Raw genomic sequence first — 22,680 nt, forward strand, 5'->3', positions numbered from 1 at the left:
CCCCCCCCCCCCCCCCGCCCAAGTCTCCTGTGTGTCATCCTATTGTCACATTAACCTGTCTTTGAAAGATTCAGAACAAAACTTTCCTCCACTCAAGAACCTAGAGTTCTCTACAGACTTCCTTCCTGCACTTTCACAGTAGATCCCTGTATCCCAGCACTCAGGGGACAGGGTGACCAGGAAGTTAAGGCCATCCTCAGCTACATAATGAGAGGACTTGAAGCTAGCCATGGCTACTTGAGATACTGTCTCAAAAACAAAAGAGAAAAGTTAAATCCAACTCCTCTGCCAGGCACTTGGCACCCTGCTTGGTGTGGCCCTGGTCTGTCCTTAGCCCCTTGGCATCCACCTTTGCTGCAGGAATCTGTGTGGTGTGTGTCCCCCTAAACTTGTACCATGTGTGTAAAAATCATTTCCCAAATTTTTATTCCACTAGTTCCTCCCCTGCTCCAACTTTCTAAATACTGATCATCTGTTAGGGCCTAATTCAAATTCTGTCTCCAAGAACAAGCCTCTGACTTCTCCAGACATTCCTTTATCTAAATAATTACAGCGCTTCTAATCTAATTTGCATAATGTAATCGTGGCGCTTCCTGCTTGGCTCAGCTCTAGAGTTTTATGTTCCTGGTTACTGTATGCAGTTTAACTATGTCAAATCTCCTCCTTGATGACCAGTAATTATCTTAATGAAAATTTACATTCCATAACTTCTCATTTGCTGCTATTGTTAGAATATTACCTTCTATCCATTCAGAGTTCTCCCCTTCCTGCTACAGGCCAAATCTAGACTCCATAGTTAGAGAGCATGTGTAGCTTGCTATTTATTCCTCCTCTTTTCTCCTTTTGGAGATTATAAGGAGAGTTTATCAGGCTATCAAGATGACTCAGTGGCCAAAAAAAAAAAAGGGGGGGGGGCTAATGTTCAATCCCTGGAACTCACATGATAGAAAGAACTGACTATTGCAGATTGTCCTCTGACTCCCAAACACATGCCATACCACATATATGCCAATACCCACACACATAATAAATATATAAAAAATATAAAGAAAGGTGCATCTTTTTATATATAGTTTATTTTTATTTTATGTTCGCTGGTTTTTGCCTGCATGTATGTCTGTGTGAGGGTATCAAAAGCCCTGGAACTGGAGTTACAGACAGTTGTAACCTGCCAAGTGGGTACTAAGAATTGAACCCAGGTCCTCTGGAAGAGCAGCCCGTGCTCATAACTGCTGAGTCATTCTCCAGTCCCAGAAGGGCTTATCTTAATTGCTTTAGCCCCCATCTGTTGGGCTGTAGCTTCGATAGTGGCAATTAAAAAAAAAAAAAAAAAGGAAAGAACATGAGAGGGACACATGCTATGCACTGACCCTTGTGCAATGGCCTATTGATGTCTAACTTAGGCCAAGCTGCACTACAGGCCTCACTCATTTAATCAAACACAAATCTAAATGCTGTCATGAATGGACTTTTTAGATGTGATTTTAAAAACCCCTAACTGAGGTGTAATCCCGGCACTTGGACAATAGAGGCAGAAACATAAGGGGTTCAGGACCAGCTTCAGATAGATACACAGGGTGTTCAAGGCCAGCCTAGGCTGCATGAGACCTTGCCTCAAAAACAAACAAACAAACAAACAAAAAACAAACAAACAAAAAAACAAGTTCCTGGTCTGTTGAATTTAACTTAATTAAAAGATTGTATGACTTTATGGAGTAGAACTAACATAGTAAGTTGAATGTCTAAGGAGTGCTTAGTCATTTTGTAATGTCAGAGATCCAAATATTTGATGCCCTCAAAGTTCCAACCTGACCAGGAACACTACTTTCCTTTACTGTTCTTAGACAACAAAACTTTATAGTCTGTGTTCATGAATTTCCAACTTGCTATTAATCTCCCCTCCCTGACTACCTCTCTATAGACTTCATGCTTGCTCTCCAGTACCATAAGCCAGTTCCTTGTAAGTTCCTAGGTGGTCCTGAATTTCACATTCCTATACTTGGAATTGTTTCTGTAAGTGTCTCTGTTTCTTTGTTACATATCCTTTAGGTTACAGGCATGTACATGCAGGTTTTCTCAGATCAGTTCTAAAGGGCCTCAACACACATCTCTGTATGGGAGACTCTAGTACTGTGGGATTTACAATCTGCCCAATGCCTAGCTGTCTTGGACAAAAAACAATTGTATTCACTTGGCCCCAAGAGACTCATACTTCCTTTCCTTTCTAAACAATGACTGGACCCATCATCGTTGCTCATTCTTTTCTTTCCAACTACTCTCTCTGTGCTCAAGAAGCAAGGAGCAAATTAAAATGTTCTATCTAGGCGTGTTTCCAACTGGGGAGTGAGAAGGCGTGCCAAAATTGAGATGCTATTGCTTTTTAAGGCTCTGAGCCCCTGTTGTTCATATATGTTCATCAGTTGTAGTCCATCCCAAACTGGTAAGGCAAGAAAAGAAGGGGAAAAGAAAACAACTACCATAAGGAAATGATAGTGCCTCAGGAGTGAGTGGCTGGGGGTGATACCTGGGCTCACTGGAAGGACGGAGACAAGTGCCTCTAATGCTAAAAGCAGCAAGAATTACTGATTTGTACCTTTTTCCCATTTTCTTTTTTTTTTAATTTTTTTTAAGATTTTTATTTTATTTTATGTGTATGAGTGCACTGTAGCTGTACAGATGGCCGTGAGCCATCACATGACTACTGGGAATTGAACTCAGGACCTCTGCTCGCACAGGCCTGCTCGCTCCGGTGTAATACACTGTAGCTGTCTTCAGACACACCAGAAGAGGGCGTCTGATCTCATTACGGATGGTTGTGAGCCACAATGTGGTTGCTGGGATCCAAACTCAGGACCCGCGGAAGAGCAGTCAGTGCTCTTACCCGCTGAGCCATCTCATCAGCCCCCTTTTTCCCATTTTCAAACTTGGGGCTAGAGTAAGATCTACCTTGAGTTTGCTTAAGATCAATAGATCAATAAACGTTAACATATTGGAATTGGCTTTGTGAAATAGGTAAGGCATTTCAAAATACCTCCAAATTGTCACCTGAACATTTACCAGAATTATGATGACACTTTAAATCCATATTAAAAAGTGGTAGCTTAGTATCTTAGTACTTTTTATACTAGCCCAAATTAACTACTTCCTATATTTTAAGTTTTGAAGAGTAAAAAAATACAATTTAATATTGGTCTCTGTCCCCCAAACCCCTGTATGTGTGTTGTGTGTGTATATGTGTGTGTATGTGTGTGCTCATGTGTGCACACTGCTAATACATACTGACTTTTTTGGTGTTTTGAGATGGGGTCTCATATAACCCAGGCTGGTCGTCATTTGATAATCCTTCTTTCTGCCTCAGGCCCCCAAGTGCTAAGATGGGTATAATCAAGCCCAACATAGGGTTTTGCTTCTCCTTCCCTACTTAGCCTCTGTGTGAGGCAAGGATTCATCACCACAGGTACTGCCTGCCTGCTGGGTGGGCTAGAAAGCACTCTGGGACTCCCAGCATCATCTCCAGCTATGTGAATTCCAAATATGGTCCACCCTGTCTCCCGGCAAGTGGCCAAGAGGTAAGAGCCAAGTAGCAGAAGTGTGTATGGGGACACTACTAATGTGCATGCCAGCTATGAAGATTTGCTCAGCGTCCCTAAAGACATTGTCCTACTGGTCACCTTCCTCCGAAGTACTCTCAGGGGCAGGGTTCACAAGTCTCCAGTCTCTCCGTGTAGGGCCACCCACTTCTCCCCCATACTGCTCTACTCGTGGCAGACCTAATCTTCCCTCTCTCTGTAGTTTCAAGGGTTCAGCCAGTCATGGCAGGGAGCATATGGAAGAGTAGAGCGGCCTACATCATGGTGACCAGAGAGCAGACAAAAAGCTAGGCTGAGCTTTAAATTGACTAGACACTGAGGAATTCATACACAATTTATGGACACACCAAAATAATGGCTTATTTCACATATCTATGCTAAAAGTGTTATTTAGGGGATTTTAAAGGATAAATTTCAACTAGATATCGTAGCATGCACCTATAATCTTAGAACCTGAGAGGATGAGGCAGGAAGACTATAAATTTAAGGCCAGCTTGAACTGCAGAGCAAGACTATATTTGAAAGAAAAGAAAGAAAGAAAAGGCAGGCTGGAGAGATGGTTCAGTGGTTAAGAGTACTGGCTGTTCTTGCAGAGGACCTTGGTGTGGCTGCCAGCACACACATGCAGCTCACAACCACCTGTAGCCATTGTTCACCTTGTTTCCACGATCACTGGATGTGCTTCCTGACCCTGGAACCATCCTACAAATGCACATCCTTCCTTAGAAGAAATGGAGAAGGGATATGGATGACAGAGTCCAAATCGGTCCTCATGCCTGTACAGCCTGCTGCTGGTCAGTGGTGACAGTGTCTGTGATGATGGCTCCCTGCAGTGCTCAATAGGTACACAACAATGACAAAACTGAATCACAGCCTGCTTGATCCAGGCTAGAAAAAAAAATTCAGCTTATGGCAGTCTAAATGATAAGCATATCAGTGTATCAGCCAGAATCTGCTTCAGCCAAGGGCTACCCGAGTGGAGAGTCATCATCAGAGGCTGAAAAGCAGAGACTTCCCAAGAGAGATCAGGCCGCTTTGAACGGGCTAGGCTGGATGATGCTCTCAGAGCCTGCAGTGCCTTAGGTGAGACGATACTAGATGGCATATGAACCACATTAGGAAGAGCAATGAAGTATGTGGTCAAACATGGCTAAGATTTGGGCTAAACTGCAGACCGTAGTGAGGGACCTAAGGATTTTTCTGAGTTAGTTCAGTCTGGCCTGGAGAAGGGATCAACATTATCCTTAAGGGATTTGCAAAAGAGAGGAGGTAAGAGTTGAGGCCTGGAGGGCTTGGGTGTGGAGAGGGAGACGACCATTGAGCAGGAAGCTAGTCCAAATCTGAGCTGGAGACTCAACTGACAGTGATAGAGCCCAGAGTCAGATGACTGGGAGTAAGCTGGAAGCTGTGCGGAAGCTGTGAGGCAACAGCGGCACCGAAGGGAACAGCCTTGGGGGAAAAGGGCAGAGGGTGCTGGAAAGGGGAGGTAGGGAGAAAAGTCCATATCTGAGGAGAGCCACGCCCACTGCCTCCATCCTGAAAGCCACTAGCCATTCTGTTCAAGTCACTCCGTGATGGCTAATGATTGATGGAGTATAATGGACCGTGCTTTGGGGCTTTGTCTCTGTTTTGTTTTTTGAGACAGGGTCTTACTAGATAGCCCTAGTTGTCCTAAAACTCAACATGTAGAGCAGGCTGGCCTGAAGCTTATTAGAGATCCACCTGCCTCTGCCTCCAGATGAAAAGCATGAGCCACCATGCCTGGAAATAACAGGTTTTTGAAAAGGGAACTTTAAAAAAGATTTTTCACAAAAGGGTTTTTTGTTTGTTTGTTTGGTTTTTTGTTTTTTGGGGAGTTTTGTTTTTTTGTTTTTTGACTATATGTGGCAGTTTTCAAATAGTGAGTAGATTTGGCTTATGTGAAGGTGATGATGCCTGGTTTGAAACAGTGCGATTATGTTGTGACACTTTAAAATTCATCCTGGCACACTAATGAATGTGTTGGCTGGCAGCTAGGAACACACTAAAATGCAGGAGCTTCACCATTTATGTTTTTTACCTTTGTCTCCTTTGATTTCAGAGGTCGCTCCCAGGGCCTCATGCATGTCAAGCTACAGCCCCAGCCCGAGTCTCACAACAGACACCCAGCGAAGAGCCCTTCTAATCTCTGAAAAGCAGTTTATCAATTTACATAAAATATGCTATTCTCAGGTGACACATACTTATCATCTGACACTTATTTTCCTTCTACCTGAAAGAAAAAAAAGATGTAAGTCAAATCAACTTGCAGTGAAATCAGCCTGCTGGTGACTCTATTACACATAAAAGAGCCATGGCTAGAAAAGAGGGCAAGAATCAAATTATCCTTTTGTTTTGTTTTGTTTTGTTTGGGGGGGGGATTGGGGATGGGGAGGACAGGATCTCACTGTATAGCTATGGCTGTCCTGAAACTTACTATGTAGACCAGTCTGGCCTCAAACTCATAGAGATCTGCCTGCCTGTGCTTCCTGAGTGCTGGGATTAAAGGTGTGCAGCACTATGTCGAGCTAAAATCATCTTTTTGTATTTTATGAAACTTTACATGTATATCCATGGTTAAATCATTGACTTACTGTATTGATTACATGCTAAGTAAGTGTAGAACAAATTCTTGTGTTGTTGATGTACTTTGGCTGCTTGTCATTTACTTTAAGTCTTATGAAAGAATATCAAACATCCCAGTGAGCTCAAAGATGTCCTCCATTCACCTCAGATATGCAAGAGTCTCTGAACAAAAAAGAAGAAGAAGAAGGACATACCCCAGGAGCAGTAGTGCGTTTTCAGAGCCCTGAGACACTGCATGCACCACCTGCTCCCATCTGCTCTGTTCTTCCTGCTCTCTATCTGTGTGAGCACCAAGCCAGAAGCCTCAAACCCTACTCCAGGCCAAAGTCCAGAAATGCCACAGTGTGTTAGTCCCCAAATTTTACAAATTTGATTTGTTTTAATCATAGCTGATTCTTCACATAACAGATTGATGTTTATAACTGAAAAAGTCACAATTCAGTCATCTCTTTCCACATACTGTATTTCAGTAAAATCCCAAAGACCATTAAGAAATGGTCATTAGATACGCTCTTATTTCAGACCAAACTGTAAATCACATTTTGAATTAAATTTCACAATACCTGGTAGGCAACATAATATGATAGACGTATCAAAATCACGGTAAGCAATCACCATACTCATATGTACATACATACATTAATGTATGTAGAACACATACACACTGCAAGGGTGAAAAGACTTTATCAAGTTCCCCTCATTGCCACGGACTCTGTACATTAATAGTAAGGATTGTATAATCCATCTCATCAAATGTAAGTTAGCAACATGTATCAAAAATTTATATGTGTGAGTTCTCCCAGCCATGCCATTTCCAATAATAGAACCTAAGGAGACCATCAGTAAGCATATAAAATGCACACATAAGGGTAGTCACCGTGCTTCTCTTTATATGATAAAAAATTAGAAATAACCTAATTGTCCATTCATTACTGGACAGGGGCTAAGGGAAAGTACCACCATACAAAACAATAATACATATATATATATATATATATATATCCTGATATAAGAAAGTATTATGTCATATTTTTAAACAAAAAGAAATTTATAAAAGAGAATTCATTGCATGGGGTTGTAGTTCATTTGGAAAAGTGCCCTACCTGTTGTATGAAGTCCTGGGTTTGATGCTCAGCACCACATAAACCAGACATTGTAGCTCAAACCTGTAACCCCAGCACTCTAACGCCAAAAGCAGGACTATAGGGAGGTCAGTGACATCCTTGGCTACATAGAAAGTTTGAAGCCAGTATGAGATACACAAGATTTGTTCCCTCACTAAAACACATACACACACCCCTAAAGAATATCCATGGTAGGGTTCTATTTATATAAAATAATTCATGTGTATGTATATACGTGCATATGTACCTAAGGGTTTTTTATTTTTCTATATAAGTATCTATGTAAAATCTGAAAAAGTTTACCCTACTTTCTTAAGATGACTGTATTTTAGTCTGACAAGTCAGCCGAGAAGCCAGCATAGTTCTTGTATAGCTATGCCATCTGTGGAAGGAACCCTGTGGGCAAATAGACCCTTTTACAGGGAAAATATGAATGGATGGTGCCTAGTGCTCAAGCCAAAACAGAGGTAAATGACTACAAACTGTGGGAGATGCCTTTGTTATTGTTTTTGAAAGAGTCCTCTGTGTGTGTGTGTGTGTGTGTGTGTGTGTGTGTGTGTGTGTGTGTGTATTATGGTATTTTCATGACAGGCTAAAAATATAAGTAGATTCCAAATGGCAGCACAGAATCTAACATCATTACCATTGGCTTTTCTTACATAAGTTAAAGCCCCATAAATCTGCATGTTAATGTGGGAAAATGTGACCTGAACAGATGGACCGCATGCTGCTCTAACGCATGCACAGATTTCTGATGCTCTGGACCAGGGAGTGGAGTCAGCACTAAAACAGAAGATAAAGTCATCCATCTCCTCAGACTGCAATTTCAGAAGCTGCGCACAGAAGCGATGTTTCCCTCTTCAGGAATAGAGTGGTTGGTTTATGCTTTAATGCAATGTGTTCTTAACACATCAGAGAACGGGGTAGGAAGATGGTTCAGTAGGCAAAGGTGCTTGCTACCAAGTTCACTCTCACAAGTGTGTTAAGACATACAAGCACACATGCACGCACTCACGCACACTAAATAAATAAAATAATAATAAAAATAAATACAAATGTCTTAGGAGCAAAACACACAGAAGGGTATTTATGGTCCAGGGAATGTTGGGTGAATGGTCCTTGAAACTTAACTATGTTTGGAGAATCCTCTAACCATGGCGCTCATTTGTCTGCCCTTGCCTTGATCCACCATGCTTCTAATGGAGGTCAAGTCCCTGGGGATGACTCACTGTCCAGATCTTTATTTCTGCCTCTTTAGCTCTCCATCTCATTATCCAAGAGCATCTTTTTACCTGAGTGTCTTCATTGGTACAATTTATAAGTAGACGTCTTTGGGCTTGAAGATGCAATAAAGGGTTCTAACAAGTCATTAGCACCTTTGAGATTTTAATTTCTTGGTCCACAGCTCTCGTATTTATTTAATGTTGTGAAGAGGCTGGCAGAGCCAGCAGGATTGAGTCTTGAGAAGATTTGGGTCAAGGAAGTGGCTGATGAGGTCAGAACATTGGTTGCATCAGAGGAGAAAGAGCAAATAAATACAGCGAGGATAGCAGGAGCCAGATTCTCATCATGAGAAAACACATGAGGTAATGGGGCTGGAAACTCACCTGGAGAAGCTTCTCTCTAATGGCCTGTTTCTTTCCTAGGCTCTGGAACACTTTGTTCTGGGATGGTACAGCAGTCCTGGACATACTCTATCACTGTGGGCTGTGTGTGTGTGTGCATAACCATAGCCCCTGGTAAACTCTCACCACTCCAAGAACAAGGATGATGACTATCTTTTTTCTCCATATCTTGAAGGTCCTACCTCAGAACCAGACTCAATAAATGCTGATAGATCAGGAACTCTCTGGCCTAGCTGGCCTCACTGTTTAACTGTTGGCTTTTAATCCTTGATCAAACCAGCTGTTGCACCCCTTTCCACAGCTCTCCAATCTAACTCTCCCATATCTCCCGACTCTGGAGCAACAGGAGAATTTGGCTTAACAGCGTCCCTCACACTCTCCCTCCAGACCTTCACTCCTGTTTAGAACAGTGGGTCAGCCAGCAACAGACAGAAAACAAAGGTAAAGCAAATATAATCAGAAAAATAGATCACCAAGTTTTTTTCTTTTATCAGGCTCTTAAAGAGTCCAGTAGCTGGGTGGTGGTGTCCCACGCCTTTAAACCCAGCACTTGGGAGGCAGAGGCAGGTGGATTTCTGAGTTCGAGGCCAGCCTGGTCTACAGAGTGAGTTCCAGGACAGCCAGGGCTACACAGAGAAACCCTGTCTCAAAAAACAACAACAACAAAAGAAGTCACTGATTATGTGCAGTCAGGAAGTGACTAAACACACTTCACTTCAGTAAAATGCTAGGCATGAGGACTGAGTTCATATGAAATCATAACAGAAATAGTGTTTATGTGTGCATAAAGTATTATACTGCATTGGTCCTATACAGCAACAGTTATATGAACCTAGAGTAAACAGTTCAGCAATATAATTTTATATACAAGCCAATATTTTTAATTATGTATGTACATTAACATTTATAGAGCAAACTAAAATTTTAATCGAGTCAGAAAAAAGTTCCATGATCTCAATTGGTCTCTGACATTTCCAGGCCAAGTTAAGGGTATTTCCTGGGTACAAACCAGAGGGCAAAGGAGTCAAAACTGGCAAAGAGGAAGCAGTCAAGTAATTATCACTCTCCTTCCCACATCTGCCCACTATTGCTAAGAGATTAAAGGCAGGAAAAACAATATATGGGTGGTGATGAGAAAGGAGGTTTGCCTGATTGTATGATCAAAATGTGCAGGAAGAACATTCAGTAAGACAGAGGAAACAGCAGTGGCCCTGCTGGCACAGCGATGTGTCAGCATGTAAGAACACCACCTGTGGCACAAGGTGGCTCAGCACAAAACCCAAGCAAGACTTTTACAACCAACACAGTTCTAACATGCTGGAAAAAGCCCAGTTAGGAAAGGCTTATGCCTTCCCTTTTCCCTTACCCCAGATCCCATGCCACCAAAAAAATATATTTCTATTCAGACCATCGTGAAACAAAACTTCCTGGAGCACATAATAACTGAGGAGTGTCTGATCCTCATTGTGAGAACCACAGCCCATAAGATTGCTAGGTACATTAATGTTGGCAGAGATCCGCCAGAAGGTCTCAAGTGTGGATAGCAACGCTGTCTATCCAAGTTGAAAAGTATCAAGAAACTTAGCCATCTCTGTGAATTAAAATATTTTGAAAATTAACTTTATAAGCTCCAATTAAAATTGTGTTTGATTACAAGATGTATTTATGCCTCTCTATATATTCTCTTGACTATTAAGCTTACTTCTTTGAAGAGATACAAAATCATATGCAGGGATGTTTTCAAAAAAAAAAAATCTATGGTTTGTGTGCTGTGAATGCAGCTCATTAGTAGAGCATTTGTCTAGTTTGTGTCACATCCTGTGTCTCATCCCTGGCAGGACAATTCTTTTAATTATGATTCGTTAGTGTGCTAATCTTCCTGTTAGACTGTCTTTCTTCCTACAAAGTCATATGCGAGAATGTCCAGAGGTAGTGACTTCAGAAGGTGAGTAGGGCATGAGAGCAGAGCTCTTGCCACTAGATGGTAGATGGTAGGTGGGGACACACCATGGGGACACACAGAAGACTATCACCTGTGAACAGGAAGCAGACCTTACCAGATACCTAATTTTCTAGTGTCTTAATCTTGGACTTCTCAGTCTTCAAAATGATGAGAAGCAAATTTCTATTGTTGATTAAAAGCCATTCATTTAATTATGGCAGCCTGAAGGAACTATCACTGTCCAAATATTATCTTTAAAAAAAAAAAACAAAAACATATTTTAGGGGCTGAAGAAATGATTCAGTGGTTAAGAGCACTGGCTGCTTTTCCAGAGAACCTGGGTTCGATTACCGGCACCCACATGGCAGCTTAGCACTGTCTGTACTTCCAATCCCAGGGGATCTGGCACTTTCACGGACATACATGCAGGCAAAACAGCAAAGCAAATAGATTGTAATGGGGGCGGGTGGGCACACGCACACGCAGACAGACAGCTGCATTCCTGTCTATCTGTCAATCTATGTATGCCACACATCTGCAGGTGTGCACAGATGTCAGACAGCAGCATCAGATAGATGCCTAGAGCTGGAGTTACAGGTGATTATGAGGCATATGACACAGGTGCTGGGAACCAAACTCAGGTCCTCTGGAAGAACAGTAATTGACATTAACCACTGAGCAATCTTTCTAGACCTCAGAGACTATTTTTAATTTTTTTTTAAAAGATTTGTTTATTTTTATACGAGTACACCATAGCCCTCCACAGACACACCAGAAGAGGGCATTGGAACCCATTACAGATGGTTGTGAGCCACCATGTAGTTGCTAGGAATTGAACTCAGAACCTCTGGAAGAGCAATCAGTGTTCTTAACTGCTGAGCCATCTCTCCAGACCCTAATATTATTTTTATGTTATTTGAAATAGGAGTTATTAACCCCCATTTCTAATAGATAACATGGAAGTGTCAGTTGTATTAAAAAAAAATCAAAATGACCGTTGGCCTATGTTCAGTTTGGGTCCCTCTGCTTGATCCTCTTTCCTCCTGACAAGCTGCCTGATAGGCACACCTACACGGATAGAAAAACCCTCTCAGAGAGTGCTCAGAGACAGAGGTGCTGACTGGAGAATTGAATGCTATTACCGTAACTAGGTATCCATAGAAGAAAAACAAAATAACCAGTACATACCTAGAATGATATACAAGTCCTGTTAAAGATACAGAAACACAAATAGAAAGCACAGGTTGCTGTCCATTTTGCCACTCAGATGAGAAAGATGCCACCTGCAGTCCAGTGTGACAGCACCACCTGAAGCATTGACTTTGTTTAGGAATTTACCACGGGGAAACACAACTGTTACATAGTTATACTAACCTGCCAGTAATCTAAATGTACATAGGGTGTTGACTGATTGAAACTTTAAAATCATGTTCTGGTGGGAAAAAAAAAAACATTTTCTTTTGAAAAATAGAAGAATCCGGGTACATGGCTACAATCTCAGCACCTGGGAGGCTGAGGCAGGGAAACAGAGATGGCAAGGCCAGCCTGACAATAGAGTAAGACCTGGCTTCAAAAATCCACCAATCAACAAAACAGAAAAATAAACATCATAACCCTATCATGATACATTAAGGTCATGGTATTTATTGTTATATTTCTTTTTTAAAAAAGATTTATTTTATTTATATGTATGAGTACACTGTAGCTGTACAGATGGTCGTGAGTCATCATGTATGTGGCTACTGGGAATTGAACTCAAGACCTCTGCCAGCCCTGCTCACTCCATCCCGATTGCTCGGCATAATTCACTGTAGCTGTCTTCAGACGCACCAGAAGAGGGCGTCAGATCTCATTACGGGTGGTTGTGAGCCACCGTGTGGTTGCTGGGATCCGAACTCAGGACCTTCAGAAAAGCAGTCAGTGCTCTTTCCTGCTGAGCCTTCTCGCCAGCCCTATTGTTATATTTCCAAAGTTAAAATGTATCTTAAAGTTGATTACATCTCACAGTCATTGTTTTGAATGTATTAATCTGAAAATATTTACTTCAAATATCTATGCTGGTTCCTTCAGAACTGGACTGACTAGGAGGATTTCATTTTAAAATCTAATTTTTTTATTTCTTATAATCAGCTTTGTTTTTAAATATATCTTCTAAAAACAATGAAGTTGTTATTCTCAGGGCTGTTGAGTTGGTTCAGCAGGTTAAGGCACTTGCCCACCAAGCCTGACAACCCGAGTTCAGTTTCCTGGATTCCTATGGTAGAGAGAGAGAACCAACCCCAGCAAATTGTCCTTTGACCTCCATAAAGGTGCTGTGACAATCCTCCCCCAATAAGGAAGTAAATATTTTTAAAAATTGTTATTCTCATTATTCTATTCCAAAATGATCTATTTTGGGACCATGGAAAGAAAATAATACAGAATAATTCAACAATATCCAAATAAAGATTCTTTATGGAATACATTACATTGATCCATAATGGATGGTTGCCAAAAGGCATTTGACCAACCTTATATGTGTACATCCTTATGCATGGTTCGTTCTCCTTTTAGAAACAATCTGACATAAATTCCCATTTTGGCTAATTAGTGAACTTGGACACATTTTCTTCCAGCTACATAAAAATACTCTAAAGGGTAGCTTTTAAAAAAATTTCCTGCTAACAGTTTTTAAAGACTACAAACTGCATTTAAAATAAAAACATTGTAATTGGATTTCTAAAAATTAAACATACCATAATTGAAAGACTCAGACTAAATAGCATATTGCTTCTCTTAGAAGATGTAGATAAATATGGATTAGAAATCAATACTCTTGAATTCCTTTCTGTTCTGTCACTCCAACCCAGGGCCTTGCATGTGTTAGAAAAGTGACATTATTTTTATTATTTAATGTGCAAAATAATTTACAACTAGTAATGAACTAAATTTAAAAAGAAAATGAGATAATAAACCTAGGGTTTAAAGCACCTTTTTGGTAAATTAAAAAGGAATCATTTAAAAATTCAAAACTTAAAATGTATCCATGAGAAGATATTTATATATGAAAAGCAATAGAAGGAGATGCATGCTTGTAATCTCTGTACATCAGAGGGTAAGGAGGATTGTGTTTCATATAGAGAAATGCAATGCTGATATAAATGCCAGAAAATATAATAGAAGTATATTAATATGCATGGAGATGTCCCAGTCAGTGGAGTGTTGCTGAGCAAGCAGGAAGATCTGAATTCAGATCCCCATCACCCACATAAAAGCGCACAGTAGCGCATATCTGAAATCCTAGTTCAGAGGGGGAAGAGGGATGACAGGTAGATCCCAGGAGCTCACATGTCAGCCAATCCAGCCAATTGGTAAGCTCCAAGTTACATGAGACAGCCTGTTTCAAAAAATGAGATGAAGAGCAATGGAAAAGAACACCCAGCATCCTTCATCCCCTCACACATACACACACACCATACATATGCACACATATACACATATGCACACACCTACATGAACATGTGATGCCAGTGCTGATTGTCAACTTAACAAAACCTAGAATTCCCCGGGAGATGGGCCTCTGGGGATACCTGTAGGAGGTTGTCATGGTTACAGTAATTGAGATCAGAAGACCCACCCACTGTAAGGGCAGCATTCCCTGCTCAGGTCCTGGACTGTGGACTTGGAGAAAGGAAGCTGAGCAGATAGATGCCTGAATCCACTGCTCTCCGTTCCTGACTGTGGATGTGATGGCACCAGCTATGTCAAGCTCCTGCAGCTTTGACTTGCCTGCTGTGGTGAACTGTACTTTGACTTATAAACTAAAATAAATCCTTTCTCCCTTAAGTTGGTATCTTAAGATACTACATCCTAGCAGCAGTTAAAGAGACCCTCTCTCTGTCACACACACACATAAACACACACACATATAGACACACACACACACACACAGGCACACATACACACAGAGACACACACACACAGATACACACACACCATTCATACACACATACCATTTACACACACATACACACCATTCACACACACATAAACACATACACCATTCAAATAGAAGTGTTACACACATAACACACCATTCAAATAGAAGTGTTACACACATACACACCATTCACACACACATACACACACACTATTCAAATAGAAGTGTTACATACACACACACATATATAGAAATTTTCTATACAGCATAATACTATAAACAAAGTTAACAAAATTAAAAAGGAAAAAAGTGTGGTAGCATAGGCCTTTAATCCCATGAGGCAGATTTCTGTAGTTCAAGATTGGCACGGTCTACAGAGGGAGTTCTAGCTAGGCCAGTCAGATATACATGGTGAGATTCTGTTTAAAAAGTACAACCAACAGAATACAGCACTATACAAAGAGCTTATATGAATCAAAAAGTAAGTAAGCATGCCAATAGAAAAATAAATATATGAGTGAGCAAGTTGCAAAATGAGAAATAAATATTGCTAACGAATAAATGAATTTATCGGCCCAATTAGAAAATCCCTTTAGAGATTGATAAAAACCTGTTTTTGGTGAAAGGATGGGGCTATTGATGTTCAGATTTATCATTTATAGTAGCATATGTTCATCTGCTTTTTAAGGCACAATTTGTAAATAATAGTTGCCCAATAAGTATTCCTTAAATGTGGTGCTTTGGGAAGTGCTTAAAAGAGAAAATTTTTAAAAATTTGAACAAATTAATGTCTCAAATGTATCAAAATTAAATAGCCATCATTTGAATCACAAATTTTACTTCAAGAATTTTGTTATAAGACTGTATACTTAAGATGGGTATGGTGGCTCATCTCTTTAATCCCAACACTAAGGAGGCAGAGACAGGAGGATTTCTGAGTTCAAGGCCACCCTGGTCCACAGAGTGAGTTCCAGCATGGCCAAAGTTACTTAGAGAAATACTATCTCAGAAAACAAAACAAAACAAAACAAAAGAGATTGTAATTAAACAAGTGTGTGTTTGTGCAAAGATGTTATATTCACATGGAGCAATTTAAGTGTCCATTAATACATGAATAGCTTTTTAAAATGTAGCATCTATAAATACAAAGAAATAACATTCAGCCTTTAAGAAGAAAGCAATTTTATTCTATGAAAAATTACAAATGAAACGAGATATTATTCTAAGTAAAGAAACCAATCACAAATACTGTGTGGTCCCATGTACATGGAGTATATGAGATGGGCAAAGTCATAGACAAGAAAAGAATGGTTGTTATCAAGGGGCTGGAGAGCGGGGAGAAATAGGGAGTTACTAGTCTGCATGCATTGACTCTTCAATCAAATAAATAAACCCAGGAATTGCTGAACATTGTGCCTCTACTCAGTCCTAATACATTATCACCCAATTAATACATTTAAATCTTTGAGGAGATAGATTTTTAACACATCTTTTTTCCCTTAGAGTTATTTATTATTTTTTTAAAAAATTTAGTTTGTTTATTTTATGTGTATGAGTACACTGTAGCTGTACAGATGGCTGTGAGCCATCATGTGTGTGGCTGCTGTTAAACTCAGGACCTCTCTGTGGGGCCCGCTGGCTCCGGCCCCGCTGGCTCTGGCCCCGCTGGCTCCGGCCCCGCTGGCTCCGGCCCGCTCGCTCCTGCATAGTTTACTGCAGCTGTCTTCAGACGTACCAGTAGAGGGCGTCTGATCTCATTACGGGTGGTTGTCAGCCACCCTGTGGCTGGGATCCGAACTCCGGACCTTCAGAAGAGCAGTCAGTGCTCTTACCCACTGAGCCATCTCGCCAGCCCGAGTTATTTATTTTTATTTTATATGTAAAAATGTTTGCCCATATAAATGTATGTGCATCACTTCCATACCAGGCGCCCTCTGAGGACAGAAGAGGGCATTGATCCCCTACAATCGGACCTACAGAGAGTTGCAAGCCACAATATAGGGGCTGAGAATCAAACACAGGTCCTCTGCAAAAAAAGGCAAGCACTCTTATCTGGCAACATCTCTGGCTCCATTCTTAATTTATGTTAAGGATGGCATTAGGCCAGGCGTGGTAGTGCATGCTAGCAATCTCACCTTCTGAGAGATGAGGGTAAGAGGATCAGGAATTCAAGGTCATCTTTGTCTACATACCAATTTTTAGACCATCTGGGACTGTATAAAAATCTGTCTAGCCGGGCAGTGGTGGTCACGCACGCCTTTAATCCCAGCACTTGGGAGGCAGAGGCAGGTGGATTTCTGAGTTCAAGGACAGCCTGGTCTACAGAGTGAGTTCCAGGACAGCCAGGGCTACACAGAGAAACCCTGTCTCGAAAAGCCAAAAAAACAAACAAACAAACAAAAAAAAAATCTGTCTAAAAGAAAAAACATAGCGTTTGCTGGGCTTGGTAGCACATATCCATAATCCCATGTAATCCCAATCTTTGGAGGCTAAGGCAGCACAACTTTGCATTCAAGGCCAGTGTGGGAATCAGTGAGACCCTGTCCCCAAACTGTAAACAAACATAAAAGCTATTTGCAGAACTGTCTTTAACAGTGGTTCCCAGCCTTCCTAATGCTGCAACCCTTTAAATACAGTTCCTTGTGGTGATCCTAAACCATAGTTATTTCATTGCTTTTTCATAACTGTAATTTTGCTACTGTTATGAATCTTTTTTTTTTTTTTTTTTGAGACAGGGTTTCTCTGTATAGTCCTGGCTGTCCTGGAACTCACTCTGTAGACCAGGCTGGCCTCAAACTCAGAAATCCACCTGTCTCTGCTTCCCAAGTACTGGATTAAAGTCATGTGCCAGCACCGCCCGGCTTACTGTTATGAATCCTAATGTAAATATCTGATATGCAGGATACCTGATATGTGATACCCCAAAGGGGTTGCAACCCACAAGTTGAGAACCACTGGTCTATACTAACAAAATGTTGAACATAATATGTTCATAATTACAAGATTACTGAAGACACCACAGACAGAAGAATGGTCCATCTAAAAGTACATGTGTGTTCATATAAAAGAAATTTTGTATTTCTCTAGTACCCAAATTTCTTTAAATAAGCATGCTTTCTTTTTTCTTTCCATTGATTGATTGATTGATTGATTGATTGATTGATCATGGCAGTGAGAAGCCCACATAAGGTCACTTGCATGCTGAGTGGGTGCTCTACCATTGAGCTATACTCCTAGTTCCTCTAACACAGTATTCTCTGGAACTTGTGTGAATACAAGCACCAAGCACTTCAATCTACAGGCACAGTGCCTTTGGAACAGATGATTATGAAAACTGATTGTACGTAGAGTCCAGAAACTCAAGAGGTCTTAAAAAATAAAGATGGGTTACAAAAGGTTCTGGGAAATGTGTGGCTTGTGGTATGTGATAGCTCTGAAAAGAGATAAGCATTATGTTTGTAGGTATATACTCATACATATATCCTACACATGCATGCACATTAGGGCCGGTGTGCTTGCTCACAGTGTATACTTTTAGGAAACCAAGCAAGCTGTGCGTTATCTCTTCTTCCAAGGTGAACCATATTTCCCTGCAGTGTTTCCCTCAGGACACGATGCTCAACCCATCTGTGAAGGGTTTCAGTGTCTGGCCCGCTACGGCCTGTCCGCTTGCTTTGGCGATGAGTTATTTTTGGCAAAGGTGCAAAATAGGAAAATATGGCTGGCAAAGGCCCAGGAAGTCGTAGACCTGGGCATGAGGTGCTTCAGCACCACGGACACAGTCAACTATGCTCAAAGTCCTTTCCCCGAGGATAGCCCGCAGACTTGGCTCCCTCCTGGCCTGCTCCCTCACCCTCCCTGCCTGGTGTGAGACTGTCTAGGAGCTCCTCAATTCTCACTGGGACGGGAAGTTGCTTCAGCTCCTACCAGAGCCTGGTGACAGCCTGGGTAGTGACGTGGATCTGCGCAGCGCCCCTAGCTGCCCCAGTTAGAGTGAGTGCTCTTCCTGCCAGTTCTCGCGTCCCTTCTTCCCCCTCTAATGAGCTAAATGGGCACACGCTGCGTAAAATTCTAAACCTAGAACCAATTCCATCAAGAAAATCCTCATTTTGTTCTACGTGGATAGATGAGGTGAAACTGACTTGCCCGAGCCTCCACCTCCACTCCTCCACCGCCGGGTCCTTCCTCCCTATCAAGTCAAGAGACAGGAAAATCTCAACCCATCGAAACTGGAGTTCAAGACTCATAAACATAGGACAAGGAAGTGCTGGCAAATCCAAAATCTTTGTCAGACTCCTAAAACCACCCAGTAATTTTCGAAAGTTGCATTCGCAATCACTCCTATGACGCCACAAGCCCTCGCCGAGCTCGCGTGGGCTCCGGGGCCAGAGGAGGGACAAGAGCCTTGACCTTCATCCTGCAGACTGGGGTTGGGCCCACACAACGGTGTCGGGGCGCCGGGATGGGGATCCGGGATGGTGCCGACTTTATCAACCCCTCTGTTCCTGTTCTCCAGGGCAGCAGCGGGAAGAAGTGGGCACTGGGTGGCCTTTCGGGCGTCCTGCGGGGACGCGCGCCCCACGGAGGTCTGTCAAGTAGGCGGGGCGCTTGACGCCAGCCTACCTTACCCCAAACCAGGCGCCCTGCGGGTCAGCCGCCGCCGACGTAGGGCTCGGTGCGCTCCCTCTTCCCGGCGGGACCAGACGGCTGAGTCCCGCACCGCCCGCTGCTGCCCACCCGCCACCCAGCCGGTTACCTGCGAGTCGCGGCTAGGCGGTGCGCCGGGGACACTAGTGGACTCAGCCGGAGCGGGGCTCCTGGTCTGGCCTCCCTAGCCTGCTGGGGCCGCCGCGCGCTCGGCGGGGACCACTGCAGCCTGGACTGCCAGGGGCGACAGGCAAGGAGAGGGGCGCCGGACGCGGGCACTGCGCCTGCGCTCTCCGCTGCCCCAACCCCCACCGCAGGCGCTGCGGGAGTGGAGAACTGCAAGAGACCACCAGGATGCCTGCCTAGACCCGGGGACTGGCCCTCCCCGAGAGGCGTGAGAGTCCCAGGCTTTGGAAGCTGCCAACGCCCTGGGGCGGGGAGTGGGGGCAGACGGGAGTGGAGGGGGTGGGGATGGGGCCCTTGAAGCAACGACTTACCAGTCAGGGCGACTAGGTCCTCTGGGAAGAGATGAGGAGGCAGTCTCCATTCATTTCTACCTGGCTGTAAGAACTAAAAATTATTTCTAGATGTCTGAAGTGGTGACAGCGTCGATAAACCTCGGGACAGAATAATCTTGAGATATCCCTGAGTCCTGACCGTTTTACGCAGGTTTTGCAAGGTGGGAGAAGTCTTGACAATGCAAATGTTTGTATACCCCAGTCCCCAAAGCTAAATGAACATACTCGTAAAAACCAAGTCACCAAGGCAATGAGCGTCCAGGAGACAGGCTGGAAGACCACAAGCTTAAGGCAGGTAAGAAAGGATCAGGCCTGAATTGTGGTGCTGACTATGGAAAAAGACAAGTGTCCTCTGCTGGATTTTCCGTAGTCTGTTTATGTCCCCCTTGTACCCTGCTCTGACTCAGGACCCACCTTGATGGACGAAGTCAACTGTCTTCTAGTTTATGGATGGTGTGAGCAAGTGAGAGATACACATGAAACAGAGTTACTCTGTTATCGACTGTTCTTCATTTCAGAGTCAGAACCTGATCCTCTGGTAGAGTTTTGTGTTTGCACACCTGACCACTAGCTGTCCTCCTTCAATCCTGGATGGCTCCCAGAGGGTTCTTTTCTGTAGCTCTCTCTCTCTCTCTCTCTCTCTCTCTCTCTCTCTCTCTCTCTCTCTCTCTCTCTCTCTCTCTCTCTCTCTCTCTCTCTCTCTCTCTCTCTCTCTCACACACACACACACACACACACACACACACACGCACACACGTACACATGCTCATATGCATACACACAACACACACCTTAACGGATGAAGTCAACTGTCTTCTAGCTTATGGATGGTGTGAGTATATGAGAGACACACAGGAAACACACATATACATGTACATACACATGCACACACATATGCACACATGAATGAATACAAATACAAACACACATACAAATGCATACACACGTACGCACTCACATACATACATATACGGACACACACACATGCACACACATACCGTACCAGCTTTTGTTGTGCAAACCTTCTTCCTTAATTTAAAACTATTGGTTGAATAAAGATGTCTACAGTCTGTAGCTGGGCAGAAGAGAGATGGGCAGGGTTTCGGGTTCCCTGGCTTGGGGTCTGAGGCAGAGACCAAAAGGAGAGAGAGGAGGAAGCTCCCATGAGGTGGGTGGATCAAGAGGGCCAGTCAGTTGGAGTAGGAGCAGCCCAGGCAGAACATGGCGAGTGTCAGGATTTTTGACAGGGAAGTAAACAAAAGAGCATACAGGGCTGATATCTGCCCAACTCTAATCCATTAAGACTTATTATAACTATAAATGTTTTGTGTCTTTTATTTGGGAACTAAATGATCAAAGGTGGGGTAGAACCCCCCAAATAATATTAATTCCAACAAACACACACACACACACACATCTCTTAGAAATAGTCTCTTTATTCAGGACATTATTATGGATTTTAGTTCATTGAGGTTGGCAATATTTTAAAAACTTGGGAGCCCAGTTGGTGGTAATAATTTCAGCACTTGGAAGTTGGAGGCAGGAGGATACTGAGTTCAAGGCCAGCGTCAGTTTATATAGAAAGATTCTTGTCTCAAAAAAATGAAGGGCTGAGAATTTAGCTCAATGACAGAATGCTTGCCTGGCATGTAAAAAGCCTTGGGTTTAGTCCCAGCACAAGTAAGTTAATTAGTTAGGTCTAGAAGATGAGATGTATCCTATAGCCATCTTGATGGTTCCTGGGACTTCAGCGTCTGTTGTGCCAGGTGATCTATTACGGTCTCCTAGCCTATGGATGCCAACAATAGTTTGAATAGACCCAAGAATAGAATTCTGACCATGTGTTCACAAAAGACTGAGAACTACACTAAGTGTCCAGCCTAGGAGAACTTCTGTGCGTTACTTGGAGAGCAGAGATTTCTAGATCCTCAGTGTAGTAGTACTCAGGCCTTCCCAGCTGCAGTAGGCTGCTTCTGAATGGGTCAGTATTCTCAGGACACTCTTAAATTCCTGGCACAGCATCTGATAAATGTGCTTATGAAGAAGCTGCTGAGTGAGGCAACCATCGACAGAGAGTCTCCAGCTGTTTCTCCCAAAGAAGATAAAAAAAGGACATTGGTCATTCAGCTACCCCTAGTAAAACAAATCAGCTTGTTCTAAGTCCAAGATCTGGTGTTCTTTCTTTCTCAGGCTCGTAAAAACAAACTGCTTGCCTGGTTTGATTTTTTTTCCCCTACTTACAAAAAAAATTAAATACATAAAAAACTTTTTTAAAAAAGCACTAAAACAAGCCTAGGCAATATCACAATTTCACAGCAAGAGCTACCCAAAGGGATTCCCCAGGCACGGTTATTTGCAAATAGAATTAATGTCCAAGAAAACAAGAAAACCTTCTTGTTCTGAATACAAATGAGACCGTGACAGGCAATCTCCCATCTCTCACCCTTTCTAAGAGGAAGGGCCATTTGCTGTCCACACAGACACTCATTCTGTTGATCCGGGTAAGAAACAGAGAAACAAAAGGAACCCAGACAACAGTCTGCAGGGTTTGGCAAAGGTTTTGTTTCTCTTTGAAGAAATGGGAAGAGGAGGAGAGCCAAGAATGGGAAAGAGAAAGAAAGAGGCTGAAATGAGCTGACTGGAGGAGCAAAGACTTCCTGAGGGTTTAGAGAGTGGTGTTAGGATTGTGGCTGTCACTCTAAGTAACACTA

The 22,680-nt window shown here is 42.6% G+C and overlaps 1 protein-coding gene across 1 annotated transcript in view; it reads right to left on the reverse strand.

Moving 5' to 3' along the window:
- Slc35g2 (solute carrier family 35 member G2) overlaps nt 1-19,816 on the reverse strand; it is a 22,943-nt gene extending 3,127 nt beyond the window's left edge. Inside the window, exon 1 of the mRNA XM_031345434.1 lies at nt 19,561-19,816. The gene's annotated coding sequence lies outside the window, so the exon portion shown is untranslated. The remainder of the gene's footprint in view (nt 1-19,560) is intronic.
- Between the last annotated feature and the right edge of the window lie 2,864 nt (nt 19,817-22,680).

This window comes from Mastomys coucha, unplaced genomic scaffold (genome assembly GCF_008632895.1).
Source record: "Mastomys coucha isolate ucsf_1 unplaced genomic scaffold, UCSF_Mcou_1 pScaffold23, whole genome shotgun sequence".
NCBI classification, from domain to species: Eukaryota; Metazoa; Chordata; class Mammalia; order Rodentia; family Muridae; genus Mastomys; species Mastomys coucha.